This window comes from Lactuca virosa, chromosome 2, assembly GCF_052849685.1.
Source record: "Lactuca virosa cultivar CGN04683 chromosome 2, Lactuca_virosa_CGN04683_v6, whole genome shotgun sequence".
In the NCBI taxonomy this organism is placed as follows: Eukaryota; Viridiplantae; Streptophyta; class Magnoliopsida; order Asterales; family Asteraceae; genus Lactuca; species Lactuca virosa.
The window spans coordinates 258,570,643-258,584,378 of record NC_136427.1 but is presented as its reverse complement, the minus strand read 5'-3'; positions in this window follow the sequence as shown (position 1 = coordinate 258,584,378).

Below are 13,736 nucleotides of genomic sequence, written 5' to 3'. Positions count from 1 at the left end.
ATACATGATATCCCATATAGGATTTGAAAATTACGTTGAATGTGAGTAGATTTCTTGATAATCCTCACTTTGCATAAGTATGGTTAGCTCCCCCTTATGTGGTACTCTTGTTATGGTTCACGGGTCACCTAGTCTCTGAGTTGAGTGGTCGTGGGATTTGTATGTTTGAAATACAATCCTTTTACATAATTCTCCAAGGTGTATATTTGGAATACATTCATTCATACACGAGTCCTAATAACCATAAAATGTGAGATTGGATTTTATGAGATTGAAAAAGGTTGGAAATATATGCATGTATTGCATATTAATTTTGTTTTATTAATTAATTACTTTTTGGGAGTTTTGATATGATTTTGTAAATCTTTGCCAACCAATGTTTAGCATTTTGATATGTTTGAAACTATGGGCTATATAATATCCTTTTGATTTGGTTTAAATCTTTAGTTACCTAATTTGATTTAGTTTGAGATTCTTATTAAGTTGTAACGACCCAATTTTTCACAGAAAATTTTCATTTTTGAATCATCAAACATATTTCCATACATTAAGAAATCCAGTTATAATTGTTTTCAAAACATAAGTCAAATACAACTTTTATTCCAAACAACAGAGTGTCCCGTGAAAGCGTCTGAGAGAGAGTGCACGTCGCGTCATCACGCCTTGCCCTTGCCTTTGGGATCTGAAGTACCTTAAACAAATCCACAACCTGTAAGCTAATGCTTAGTGAGTTCCCCACAACATACCCCACACAATCCACATATCATATTAACTATAAAAGCTACCTCTACCACATAACACATATCAATTAGCTATAAAAGCTACCTCTACCACATATCACATATCATTTAGCTATAAAATCTACCTCTACCACATATCACATATCAATTAGCTATAAAGCTATCTCTACCCTTAGCCACAAAGGCTATCTCTACCCTTAGCCATAAAGGCTATCTCTACCATTAGCCGTAAAAGTTATCTCTACCATTAGCCATAAAGGCTATCTCTACCATTAGCCACCAAGGCTACCTCTACCATTAGATGTAAAAGCTATCTTTACCACGTATCAATGCATAAATATGCCACACACCCTACCCAACAAGTATACCAACTATCACAAAATGGGCCGGCCTTGGTGCCTTAGACCCATTGGTATGGTGAGAAAACTCACCTCGAATACAGAAGCTTCCTGAAAGAAATCCTTAGCTGCTGGTCTGTCCCCTTCCTGAGCTATCAATACCGATCAATATACCCAATTAGCAAGTGGGCCCCAATACCATAATCCTTAATCCATGCATGGGGGTAAAATGACCATTCTAACCCTGGCCCAGTATGATCCAAACTAAGGCTCAATCCCAAAACAAAAGCCCAACACTAGGTAGGCTTTCCAAGCCCACTAGTGGCCCACTAATGGCCTAATTTGCTAAATTGGGCCCAATCCCTCTAATGGGCCTTACCTTAACCCCAAACATATTCCTGGCCCAAAACATCTTACTTCTGATGGTCCACTAAGGCCCAAAGGCCTAAAGTCCACTGCCTGGCCCAACCCGAGGCCCAAAACACTCCAAGCCATAACTGATAAGTACGCAGGGCATACTCCCTTGTACGTTACGCGTACTGGCTGAAGGTGGTGTACGTTGTGCGTATCTGCATGTACGCCCAGCATACTCCTCTGTTAAGCTACTTTTCCATTAAGTTCTTAATACTCCATTCCAGCAGCTACAATTACAGATCCAAGTCCTCTTCGACATCTTAATCCATAAAGTTGATTACTTGGTGGCTTGCAATCCACCAAATGAGCCCAAACTTGAAATGTGACAACAAACTTCCATGAAAAGGGCTAGATCTCAAGCATGGCCACAAATGAGCCCTAAAGATTGAAACTTTACTGCTTATGGGACTCACATGATACTAAGGGTGGCAACCCTAGACCTAAAAACGTGCTTGAGTCATAAAGATCCATTCCTGGGACCAAAAGAGTCCATAAACTCATCCTAAGAGAGATCTAAGAGATTAATCATCAAGCTCAAGACTTTATACCTTGAAAAGGTCTGAAGTAAAGCAACAATCCCAGATCTGAACCTTCTCTTTTGCACCAACACCTTGCCTTGACCTTTGCTTTCTTGAAGGGTGGATCCAAAACACCAAAATGCTCTCACAAATCCTTCCAAGCTCCAATAACACTCAAAGAAGATTAGGGTTTCGTGAAAACTATCTAAGGGTGAGAAGGAGGCTGACCCTTGAGGGTATAATGTTCTTTATATAGTGGCACACCCTAAAAATTAGGGTTTAGGGACTCTGAGCGTACGTTGGGCGTACATCTCCAACATCCGCGACCACTTATCCCCTCTATGTTGGGCGTACCCCAGCTTACGCTAGGCGTACTCTTGTGCTGGCCACCTTGCATGCATGGGATTTCCTTGCCACTTTTCTCCACTAAGGACCAATAATGCCAATAACCTCAAAGTACCATAACTTCTTCATTCTAAGTCCGTTTCCTACGAACTTCATATCCACGAAAAGGTGGTGAGAAACCCTACGCTCCCAGCTCCACACCCGAGCCCTACCACCTTCCGAATAAGACCCGAGACCCATAAAAGGCTGAATCGACAGATTATGCTTATACCCTTGGCCTCCGAAGTCGCAACCGAGCACCTTCTAAATCGGGTGTTACATAAGTAACCATTTGCTTTGGATTATGGAATAAAAATTTATTTGTTATAGTTTATAGGTTAGTAAGTGTTAACGTATCCCTCAGGGGAACGTCAAAAAAGAAGTCAAACTAACACCGGGCTTGGCCTGGTCAGAACCTAGTCTAAAGCCAAGTCCAGGCCTTTGCCAACGCAAAGAGCGCTGATATGGCGGTTAAGGTGCAGAGCCGCGCCTTAACCCTTTTTTCTAGGAATTTACATCCCGGCAAACGTGGGACCAATCAGAGAGCCCCACTCGCCCATTAGACGATAGCCACGATCTTCGTAAACGTTTAGGAGATCTCCTTCCAGCCAATGAGGGAATGAGGCAAAAGACGTGACGGAGGACCCTCCAATATGGGTCCGCCATGTCACACCTCACAAGGGAATCCTCAACAGAATCAGTTGAGGAACACGCCTCTTAGACATGTATAAAAGGATCCTTCTTCCTCGAGAGGAAGGGGACGAAAATCTCTCTTTCCTGTAATCTTCGACAATCTTTCTCAGATCTCATACTAACTTGATCGTCGGAGCTTTGTCCCGGGAACTCCTCCCGGACGTCGACTAACATCTCTCTCTTTTGCACTGTGATAACAGGAGAAGATACCCACACGGATCTCCCCTGCAGTTCCGACTCAATCCTCTCCAGCATATCACAACATTTGGCGCCATCCGGGCGTATCTTTAGAACGATACATCCACTAAGCAAACCCAGAAAGCAACAATGGCAGGTGATATCCCAGTGACATCAGGGGCAACAGCGAAAAGCCCGCTGCGTCCAATGCAGTCACTTGATGGCAGACAAACTTCCGTTTAGGAGGAGCACGCTTCAAACCACACACCAATCTCACAGACACCGTCTAGTTCTGCAGCTGAAACGGCGGCAACTTACATAGCCAGTCTATGGCGCCCAACAACCAGCACAACCCACAAGCAGCAATCGTAACCACAACTCCGCAGATCATCGCAACGCAAAAAACAGAGATCAATGCCTCGCAACAGCAATCCTTCCCGCACGCTTCCGGCACCGGAACTTGGATCCCTTACACCATTCAGCCGCAACCACAATATCCCCCGATGGTCCAGCCACACGCTGCCATGGCAAGGTTGTCTCATGTGCCGATATTTTCATAACAACCGCCAATCTTCAACCAACTTGTACATCAGACGCCAGGTGCATCCCCTGCACTGTCTCAGCCGCAAGTAACATGCGTGCAGACTTCGTCCAGCCAGGGATCCGACCCTTACGGATTCGGCGTCCAATTCTCAGTAGCATCTAAATTCAATCCCCTCATGGTAGTCGGTCAATCATTCAGTCAATACACAGGAGCAAGCCCATATCTGGTTCCCCCGGCACTTCCGTTTAGGAGGAGCACGCTTCAAACCACACACCAATCTCACAGACACCGTCTAGTTCTGCAGCTGAAACGGCGGCAACTTACATAGCCAGTCTATGGCGCCCAACAACCAGCACAACCCACAAGCAGCAATCGTAACCACAACTCCGCAGATCATCGCAACGCAAAAAACAGAGATCAATGCCTCGCAACAGCAATCCTTCCCGCACGCTTCCGGCACCGGAACTTGGATCCCTTACACCATTCAGCCGCAACCACAATATCCCCCGATGGTCCACCCACACGCTGCCATGGCAAGGTTGTCTCATGTGCCGATATTTTCATAACAACCGCCAATCTTCAACTAACTTGTACATCAGACGCCAGGTGCATCCCCTGCACTGTCTCAGCCGCAAGTAACATGCGTGCAGACTTCGTCCAGCCAGGGATCCGACCCTTACGGATTCGGCGTCCAATTCTCAGTAGCATCTAAATTCAATCCCCTCATGGTAGTCGGTCAATCATTCAGTCAATACACAGGAGCAAGCCCATATCTGGTTCCCCCGGCAGGGCAATATGCAATCCAGAACTTTGGATTGCAGCCAAACCTACAACAATATCAACTGTACATCTCGCAGGCGGCCATGCATAACCAGATGTATGCGAGCCCCTACCAGATACAGCAACACATGGCTTATGGTGGTATGCCACACTCATACATGGACAACCCTATGCGAAGTGCAAGCTCCAACTTCAACCATGAACTCCTGCAGTACGAGATCTCGCACACTGCGATGATACCAAACATGCCAAAGTATGATGACACTACAGACCCAGACGACCACATCGATAACTACGAGTGGACGATGACATCTCTTAAGATGGATCGCCGCTTCACCTGCACGTATTTCCCTTGTACCTTAATAGGAAACGCACGCAAGTGGTTCAAGTCTCTAAGGCGAGGCAATATCTCAAGCTTTGAGCAGCTGAAATACCTTTTCCTCAACAACTTCATGCATTTGAGAAAAGGAAAAGGGGACGCCAACTCCGTGATGACGTGCAAGCAAAAAGAAGGAGAATCGATCCGTGAATACTACGACCGGTTCACACTAGCTACCTTGAATGTCCTGGGACATGAAGAGTTCCTGGTGACAGGCTCTTTCGCCCAAGGTCTGCTTTCTGGACCCCTATCGAGGAAGATGCAAGGAACAGTTCCTAGATCCAGGGACGAACTCAAGTTCTGTGTGGAAAAATACTTATGTTAAATCGAGGGGGAATAACGAAAAGATCCAACCTCAAGGCTGTAGCTAACGCCTATCTAAAACAGGAGGAAATGGTGCCCCGGCCAAGTCTGGTTCAACAAGAGAAGCAAGATGGCAACTAGCAGAGACACAACCGCCATTCCAGGCATATGTCACGGCGGTATAGACCATTCAATAGGGAAGATAGCAGGAGTAGCCACAACGATTTCTGTGCAATCAATAAGACTCCATCCAAGGAGAACAAAGACAATACCAAGTTCTGTGAGTATCATCGAAGCAAAACGCACGACACCAACGAGTGCACAGTATTGAAGCGGGAGATTGATGAGAAACAACTAGTGGGAAATATAGTCGACATAGCATAGGACCTCAGGGAGAAATTTGATGGCGACAGGCACCAGCCAAAAAATCAAAAAGATGGGGGCAAGGATAACGAAAGAAGGGCCGAGATACTTACCATCACATGGCCCCGCCCATGTAGCAACCGCCAGAGCCAGCGCGTAGGCTCGTAGGTATACCATCAAAACATTCTCAATATACCATTTTCAATGCACGATCCTCGGCCAGAGCACTGGGACCCGAATGACCTTTTGCACATCACCGGTTTCATTAGCCAAAACCGTGTAGAGCAAGTATACATCTGTCACAACTAGGAATTTTGGTGCCTTGTAACTACAACAATTATGTCATTTATGAACCAACAATGTGAAAGCATGTATGATGCTTATTCAATGACAACAAAACTTCATCAAACACTTTATTCAAGCACTACAAATAGTTAATAAAGAATTGGAAACCCTTGAAATCCCGGTTTAAGTCCATTTTGGACTAGGATTTCCTTATTGGACCTAATGGACCAATAAGCTTCCAAATTAACTATCTTGAACATAGAACTCTCAAATGGGCCCTAATTGGACCCATATACATGAAACTTAATATCTTGGGCCTTATAAGCCTAAAATAAACTAAGTTAACTTTAATGAGCCTTATTGGTTCACAACAAAATTTAAACTAGCCCTAATAGGTCATAAAAATCATACTTTGATTTATTTGGGCCAAACATCATCTAAATGAACCATAATATGGACTTAAGCATGCAAGGCCCAATTTTCTTCCCTTCTCCTCTCCATTCTCGGCCCAACAACCCAAGAAGAAAGAGTTGACTTTTCATTTGCCACCTCACTATTACTTGTTGGGTTTCCATGCAAAAGTCTCATGTTTCCATGCCCACATCACTTCATCTACTCTCTCTTCTCTTCTCTCTTTTGCTCTCGGCCGAAACAAGACACACACACACTCACAAAATTCATCTCCACTCTCTCCAAATCCTCTCAAGAACACTTGCACTCATTCACCAAATTTTCGAGATTTAGGAAGCTTTCAAGGAAATTAAACCACAAAATTCATCATCTAAGGTAAGTTGATGTTTAATCCATGATCTAGCTACTTCATTTCATCAAAAATCTCTTCTAAATCTAATCAAATTCGTGATCTTGTTCCTTAGAACACATCTAAGTCAAAAATCTTCCAAGAGCACTTGCTAGGATCGAAACTTCTTCATTTCTCTCTTCAAAACCGAAACTATAACTCAAGGTGAGCTTCATACCCCTCTCTTTTCGGTTTTTATATGTTTTATGGGGGAGAATACAAGAAAAATGTGTAGATCTATGTGTATGTGTATGCTATGTGTGATTTTATGCATGTATGTGTGTTTTTATGTGTTTTTATGATGAACATGTAACTAAAAAGGGGTGATACTCGAGATCTATGACATGAGAAAGGAAACAAACATGATCTAAGTTATTTTACACTAAACAAGTCAAGAATAATAACTTACAAGATTATGATGAACATATTTCCAACATAAAACCCATTTTTGGGCTTAAATTGTCAAAAATACAAAACTTGGGTTAAAAATGGTCAAGTCACGGTTTCTTAAGGGCCAAAAGAGTCAAAACAGTTTCCATAATTGTTTTTCTGAATATTAACACTTTCAAAGGACTTGAAATGTAAATTTTTAGCTTAATGGGCTAATTTTGGGTTTTTTGGCCCAATAAGCCAAAATTGTGAAAAATGACAACCAAAGGGGCTGAAATGAAACTTTATTCAAAACAGGGGATAAAAAGTGTAACAAAACTATTTCAAGAGTCAAAAATGCTTTTCATATCCAAAAAGGATAAAAAATGTAAAGTTTTTGGGATTTTGGGCCAAAACTGTAAAAATTGCGAAAAATAGGGTTTTAACCGAGAAATACCATTCTGGAAGGGCTGAATCTGTTAACAAAATAACTTTTGGGTTAAAACTATCATTTCAATAAATTTGTGATGCAAAAGTGTCAAGAAAATGTTTTAAGGACTAAAAATGCAATTCTTTTATTTAAAAGACTAAAATTGTTATTTTTATAAAAAGAAAGGTAGTGAAAAGGTCAAATCCCCACTTTTAAACAAACTATTTCATTAAGTCAAAATACAAAATCACGACTACCGACAAATCGAAAGACGAATACACGTTTAACTCCGAATATCGTGATAAGTGAATCGATCGGTCTCGAATCGATACCAAACCAACAAACGTTAAATCAAACCCTTCAATAGATACGCGATACCTAAGATGAGTAGATATACAAACTTTGGGCTTGAGAGTTTCAAGTCATGCTTGTTGGATCTTGCAAGTCCATCAACATGATCTTTGGGCCCAAAAGGATAACGCTTATATGTTATTGGGCCTCCTATGGCTCAATTCCATATAAAAGGACTTTCAATGGCTTTTATGTGCTATTGGGCCCTAATGGTCCATTAGTATGGCTAGTAAGGTCAGAGTAATCAAATGCGAGATGGGCCAACGTGTCCTTCGCATCCGCGACAGCCTAAGGTACTTACGATAAGTAGCAGGACTTCGTACTCTTCTTCTCTTCGTTCGCTAAGGCTCATGAGTAATCAAAGTAGACGGAATTAGGACGTTATTCAACAGTAATCAAGGTGGTTTGGATTAAGTGAGTAACAACGAACGACACCTCTATGGGACGTTTGTAGTTGGCTGCTATAACATGTCTTCACCGGACATCGTTACGACGACTCACTTGGTTTATCCGACACCATCCGAGTAATCAAGGATGAGTAATCAAAAGCCATTCGTTGTGGCGGTATAACAATTTGTAATCACGTATATCTTTCGACATCGGAAAACATCGGGTTTTCCGGGGAAATCAATACTACTCGCTCGGAATTTCTATACTATAATACAAAACACCCTTATATATATATATATATATATATATATATATATATATATATATATATATATATGTCTTGAAATCATTCATGCATCAACTTATGGATCTTCACACTTTGATAAACTATTGTCTTTTCAGAAAATATCGGATTTTCTGGGTTTTACAAACTATACAAATCATTTTATTCACAACCTTGCTTATGAACTCACCAACATTTCATATGTTGACGTTTTTCCAAAATAACTTGTATTCTCAGCTAACAGATAAGCGGAAGGGTAACACCAAGCATGTTAGAATGTTTTGTTTTGAAAACTCTGAAACAATTTGTGTTATGAATGTGTAATACTTGAAACAATGTACGGGATGTAAACAATATCAGTTGTAATGTATTGATGCATGGTGATGTTTATGTTATGATTCATGTATATTCATTGTGATGGTATTCAATTTAAGTCACGCGAGCCCCCGGACGTTTCCGCCGTCTGGTTTCGGGGGTGTGACAACATCGATACCGGAAGCAGGGTTAACGTGATTTATGAACACTGCCTTCGGCAGTTACCAATTGAATGGAAAAAGCACATCCAGCTACCACTCCAGGGCCCATTAGTTGGGTTCACTGGTCATGGCATCTGGCCAACAGGAACAGTCACGCTCCCATTTACATTGATCAGTCATGATGGAACCAAACGGATAACAAGGGCGCTCGAATTCTCGGTTGTTGACCTCCCGACTGATCACAATATTCTAATAGGCTGGCCAGCGCTGTTCCAGCTGCAAGCGATTCCGTCTACTCTTCATGGTGTTCTCAAATTCAGCACGGGTGACAGATCAGAAATGGTAGTGGCAGGCAAGTCGGGTAATAGATGTGACGCCCAACGAGAAAGGAAGTGAGAAACCCAATGGTCTCGAAGCGAACGTCGCCAGAAGGTGAAAGATCCACAGCGGAGAGCGGCAGCAGCACAAGCGCTGACCCACGAATCCAGGAAAAGACAACGAGATGTATTCAGTCGGCTCCCAACATCTCTCCCACAGAAGGAAGAAAGCGTTGAACTAAAGATGAATCAGCCAAAGTATGAAGCGAAAACCGCAAAGCAAAGAAGCGCCCACTCACAGGAAAGGGTACCGGCCAGGCCCATAACCGATGGCCGAGCCGTGCCCGGCCAGAGAGCGATTCGAAATTCAAAATACATTTTGGTCAATGCAGAATATGAACCAAAACCTCATGGAATGAAGGAAATAGGCACCATGCGCATCGAAGCTAGAGGCAGAGGGCCAATCCTCCCACCACGCAAACTTTCCTATGGGAGACAATTAACAGGTGCCCCTGATGCACTAAGCGACATCCTAAGCAATGGTGTGAGACGGAAGGTTGACAGGCACGCCAGAAGGCGCGGGTGGCACTCTCACCAGGCCGCGGGAAGGCACTTCCCACGGTTGCATCCCACACTGTGTCGAGAAGAAAGGAAAGTCCAGGCATCTCCAGAGCATGAACAACAAAGTTCATCTCTCTCACACTGGGCACCATTGGCGGAAACAAGAGGAAACCCCAACCTATCAATGTAACGACGTAAATTTCAAAACAAAATTTTCATTTTTCAAGCACAATAAGTGTAACATCCGGATTCCCAGGTATCTTATTTTAAGCATTTATCTTGAGTTTTAGGGAGAAACTCGGCGAGTAGGCGCTCAGACTCGCCGAGTAGGATCGCGAATTCTAGTCTGGTTTAATGATCGAACTCGACGAGTTGATGTATGGACTCGGCGAGTCCGCGCTGTAAAGTGAAACCCTAAATCTCAGGGCCTGAGCCCTATTTAAAGGCCCTTATGGCAGTCATTTGCGGCCACTACTCCCCTGAGAAACCCTAGAGAGCAGGGAGAAGCTTGTAGTGCAAGAGGAAGTCTAATCCAACATTCTTGAGTGTGTTTTAGCAAAGGGAAGGAAAGATTTCGAGCTAGACTGACTTGTGGGACTCAAATCTTCCATCATTTCGTTCAGAGCTGCTGTGAGAGGTAAGGATTCATGTCCATTTTCCTTGAGTAATAGATTTCATGAATCTAGGGTTTCCTTTGCACAATTTTGAGTTAGATTGTGAAGTATATGAGGTCCCTTTGGGTAGAGATGATAGATCTGGACCTTGAGAGGTCCAAAAGGTCCCAAGCTTCCAACTTTATGAGGTTTCATGTGAGCCTTGAGAGTAGAACCCCATTTTAAAGGTTATTTCTCCATTTTTGGTCTTATAAGCATTGCATGAACGTAAAGTTTGAACCTTTACGTGACTTTCGAGTTGGATCTACTGGTTGGTGAAGCAGATCTGACCTCAAGAGATCTTTTGAGTGTTTTCATGGGAGGAACTCACAGAGCCTATAAGGGACTCGACGAGTCGAGTCGGGGTTGCCCCGCGATTCGTGACAGGAGGAACCCGTCGAGTGGAAGGATGACTCGACGAGCCAAGAGAGGCTAGAAGGAGTCAGAGGACCCGCATGGACTCGCCGAGTCGCCCATGTGCACTCGACGAGTCGGGTCAAAGTTTGACCGTTGACTTTCGTTGACTTTTAGGGTTTTGGTCAACATTTGGACTTTTGGGTCAAGGAGGGGTAAAATGGTCTTTTACCCTTCTGAGGGATTGTAGAAGGGGATTTAATCTAGCCTTTGAGAGCCATTATTTATTTGAGGATATTGTGTATGTGATTAGGCGGGGGCTAGATCAGTATATCCGTGTGAGAGATCATCCGAGATACCCGAGGTGAGTCTTCTCACTATACATTACCTAGAGTGGTATTTATGTGTAGACCGGAGGGTATTGTATGCTATGTGTATATATGAGATTATGTGCATTGTGTTATATGTATGCTATGTGTTGTATAGACCGGACCGGAGGGTCCAACGATACAGACCGGACCGAAGGATCCAACGATACAGACCGGACCGAAGGGTCCAACGAGCTACGAGACTGGAGGGTTCCGCTGAGACACATCGACCGGAGGGTCGTACCATAGCCTCGAGTGGTGTATGTGTTGTATGTGGTATTTTGGGGAACTCACTAAGCATTTATGCTTACAGTTGTTGTGTTATGTGTTTCAGGTACTAGCGAGGACCGTGGGAAGGCGCCGACATGATCCGTACACACTCATAAAGATTATGTTTCGAGATTCTGGGATTTTTTGTTATGATGACATTGGATACAGTTTGTTTGATATTGTTTTCGATGACTGAAAATATGATTTAAAAATGAAAAATTGTTTTGAAAATTTACGTTGTTACAAGTTGGTATCAGAGCCTTGGTTTGAGGGATTCGGACGCACCTTCGGGCGTATCTGAACTCAAACTGAGGATTTGAGGAATCTTTCGCAATAAAACAATTTTTCTAAAAATAGTAAAAGGTTTTGAGACGAGCAGAACAGAGCAGTGTGTACGGTCAGCCAGCGCCCGAACGGTGATTTCCCAAAATACCCTTACATTATGAGTTATGAGATATGATATGATATGATATGTTATGCAAGCTAGAATAGGCTAGTTATTCATATTAGGACTAGAGTGGCCTGATCTGTGATGCCTTAGCCTAGGAGATTATTGCTACTATGAGATGCTTGAGAGTGAGTAGGTAGCAGCGAGGAGCTGATGAGGGGTCTACCGAAGGGTAGCCTATGCTAGCGAGATGTAGAGTACTTGTGACCTGGGATCCTAGGAGGAGGACTTGGGGTGAATACCGATGCGTTGTGGAAGGTAGTATAGGGCCCGTACTACTGGAAACACCGGGTCGGTGAGCAGTCCAAGTAAGAATCCTTAGGGTACTAAAGAACAAGTAGGGTTGAGTATCGAGTGCGAGTATACTCGAGCGAATCTCTGATTTATTTTGTGTTGTATTTCAGAGACACCATGGTTGGGACGCGCCACCACCCAGGAGGCAGTGGTACCAATGATGAGGAGATCCGTAGGTTGATCCACGAGGAGGTGGCTGCGGCCATTCGAGCTGAGATACCAGAGATGTTCGGGTCTATCAAGACCACGCTGATCGAGACTTTTGATGAGCGGTACGCTGCTCTTACTAATGCTGCTGTTGTTGCGGCCACCGCAGCCGTCGCTGCTGCCAGGCCGCAGGGGGGTGACTCGTTGCTGTATCGAGAGTTCAGCAACACGAAGCCACCAGAGTTTGATGGGACGCAGGACCCGATTGCTGCGATGAGGTGGATTTCTGATATCGAGGGATGCTTCTACACCTGCTCGTGTCCGGAGCATCTGACGGTTTGGTTTGCGCTGAACCAGCTTCGCTTGGGAGCGAAGGACTGGTGGAAGTTTGTGACGGCAGACTTCACTACGACAGAGCTTACTGCGGTGACCTGGGAGAGGTTCACCATGATGTTTCAAGATGAGTATGTTCCCCTGTGGAGAGGGAACGTCTATCCAGGAGTTCTTGTCCCTCAAGCAGGGAACCGAGTCTGTGACAGTGGTTACGAGGATGTTTCATGAGAGGGCGTTGTTTTTCCCTAAGCACTATGAGCCGGTACTTGAGCATACTGAGGAGGGATATCCGTGAGTTCGTGGAGAACTCGTCATACCGGACATTTGCTGAGCTCCAGCCAAATGCCCGGCAGAGAGAGATTGAGCTGGAGACTCAGGTCAGGGAGGAGACCGAGTCTCAGAGGAGGGACAGGCGACCGGCACAGGCGCAGCCGGCAGCCAAGCGGGCAAAGCCCGCTGATTCGAGATCTGGGGGTCCGAAGGGCCGCACTTGTGGGAAGTACGGCAAGAGCCACGAGGGAGTGTGCAGAGCTGGGGTGTGTTACAAGTGCGGGAAGGAGGGGCATTATGCGAGGGATTGCCCCAAGGGGTTCACGGTTTGCTTTCATTGCAACCAGACCGACCATCGGAAGGCCGAGTGCCCACAGCTACTGCAAGGATCAGCGCAGGGATCTGCACCCACTGCTCGAGCTACTGAGATCCGGCCAGCGAAGGCCGAGGCACCGAAGGCTCGCGGGAGAGCCTTCCAGTTGACAGCGGAGGAGGTCCGCGCAGCGCCCGATGTCGTGGCTGGTATGTATTCTTTCATTTATTTAAGCTGAGTTTGAGATATTGTGCTTATATTATGATATGCGTAGGTACTTTTCTTGTGACTTCTGTACCTGCTTTGGTGTTATTTGACTCGGGTGCGATTCGGTCTTTTGTGTCGTTAGCGTTTAGTCAGCACATCAGTATCCAGAGGGAGGCGTTGAGTCG